The following is a 2500-nucleotide window of genomic DNA, read 5'->3' on the forward strand; positions in this document are numbered from 1 at the left end:
ATCTTGTATGTAAATGCTGTAATGTAATATAATTGAAACATTCTTTATGGCTGTTATTTTGTATTTTGAAAAAAAAAAAAAAAAAAACAGAAGGCAACTACTTGCTCACCTGTTTTGTTTCCATAAGACATGTTTCCCCCGACTGAGAGCAGGGACAGCATCGAATACACGAAGGCATATTGGTATCTACTATAATTTCCATGAATAAAATTATGTACGTGCATATATATATATATATATATATATATATATATATATATACATATATATATAATACATATATATATACATACACACACACACACACACACACACACATATATATGTATATATATATATATATATATATATATATATATATCTATATATATATATTATATATATATATATATATTATTATATATATATATATATATATATATATATGTGTGTGTGTGTGTGTGTGTGTGTGTGTGTGTGTGTGTGTGTGTGTGTGTGTGTGTTGTGTGTATATATATATATATTATATATATATCTGTATTTAGTGCCCTATGCATTTGATGGCATCTCAAATGCAGAGTTATCTTGACCTTGTTGTTTTCTCTTGAGCACAAAGGCCTTTTCTATGTCCTGCAACGTTCGGCCTTTCGTTTCGGGAATGAAGAACCATACTAGTGGAACAACAGCCAGATTTGCTCCTCCAAACACAAACAGCATCAGACCAAGGCCAAGAGATGCCACCATCTTCAGAAACACGAAATTTACAGCGAAGTGTGCAAGAAAACTACTAAATATGACCACTGCAGATCCAAGAGACCTGACGGGTGATGGCAAAAGCTCACCAACTAAGACCCCAGGAATGGTTCCAAGACCTAGCCCGTAACCAATTACGAACGCTATCACACATGCCAGAGGCACCCATGTGGGCTCTTCTATCTCTAGGAAGAGGAAGATTCCAAGAACACCCTCAGAAATGGCACATATCAATGATGTCCCCACAAGGAGGGTTTTGCGACCCACCAGGTCTAACGTGCAAGCAGACACGCATGTGCTTACAAGGCGAGTAACACCGACAAACACAGTGCAAAAGAAAACATCCAGTTGCATCCCAGCCTTGCGGAACATGTACACAGTGTAGTTGAATACTGGCCCCCTACCCCCGATTCTCTCAACATAACAGAGTGATTAGCAACACAACTGGAATGGCGTTGTGGGTTTTCGAAGCTCTTTCAACTGAAATAAAGAGGAAATTATACATATGTACGTATGAGCATCTGATGATATAAACGTTTGTATCTACGCAGCTATGTATTTCCTCTAGTGAATTAATAGTCAATGATAAGATGTTGCTAAACGAAACAGTTCGATATGAACCATTCTGCTGTGTTCCTACTTACCAGGTTCTTGACCTCACTCTGATCGGGATTCGTGGTGTTCCTAATTGCATTCAGTTCTTCGACCACATCGCTGTCTCGTTGCAAAATAAGTTTTAAAGATTTCTCTGCTCGTCCAACTTTTTCTTCCTCACCAACCAGTATGGGGACTGCGGACAAGTTATAATTATCTGCTTTATATATTCTGTAATTAGGGAGTGTCCAATATAATTCTATTAGATTTATATAACCCATAATAGTAGACTTACATAAGATCTACAAACCTCAGGTACAAACAGCAGCATAAAGGGCAAGGGCAGGAAAGGAGCAGCAGAAATAGCAGTAGCCATGTCCCAAGACAAAAAGTAGCCAGCAGGTAAGATAACAGCATTCCTGCACAGCCAACTACTTTAGGAAATATCCCGGCTAGACCCCGACACCTGGCAGGATATAATTCGGCAAGCAAAGGATTCAGTATCGTAAACACCACCGCTGCACTGGTCGCAAGTAGAGCTCTACCAAGGTACAGGAGCCACAGATAGGGACCGAAGGCCAGCAGGAGCCAGAACCCGGCCACGGAAACATCGCAATGACAAGCATACGTTGCGGACCGATGTATTCTGCTAGAGTGCCAGCCAGCAGGGAGAATGTGGGGATCAGTATGAACGCAGAGATACTGAAAGGAGATTTGGGGGAAAAAATAAAAGAACAAAAATGACAAAGATCATATTCACAATTTTAATCATATTCGCATAATAAATTGTAACCTTGTTTCTTTTATTCACAAAGAACCATCGAATAATCACCAAGCCACGACACGTCGTCCTCAGCCACCATGAACTTGCTGGTGTCTTCTTCGATCTTTGGCAAGACCAAAGTCCAGCCAAACATCATCTCCGTAAGGAGATTTGTAGCACTTAGAACCAACATAATTGCAACCTGATCGTGGAAAGTTAAAGATAAAGATACCTACTGCTTATAATAATAATAATAATATATATATATATGTATATATATATATATATATATATATATATATATATATATATATATATATATATATATATATATGTATACATATATATACATACACACATACACTTATATACGTATATATGTACATAACACTATATGTATATATGTATATA

General features: G+C 37.4%; 1 pseudogene; it reads right to left on the reverse strand.

Moving 5' to 3' along the window:
- Window positions 1–528: 528 nt before the first annotated feature.
- On the reverse strand, window positions 529–2246 carry LOC119570548 (annotated as a pseudogene).
- Between the last annotated feature and the right edge of the window lie 254 nt (window positions 2247–2500).

Source organism: Penaeus monodon, unplaced genomic scaffold (assembly GCF_015228065.2).
Source record: "Penaeus monodon isolate SGIC_2016 unplaced genomic scaffold, NSTDA_Pmon_1 PmonScaffold_3093, whole genome shotgun sequence".
NCBI classification, from domain to species: domain Eukaryota; kingdom Metazoa; phylum Arthropoda; class Malacostraca; order Decapoda; family Penaeidae; genus Penaeus; species Penaeus monodon.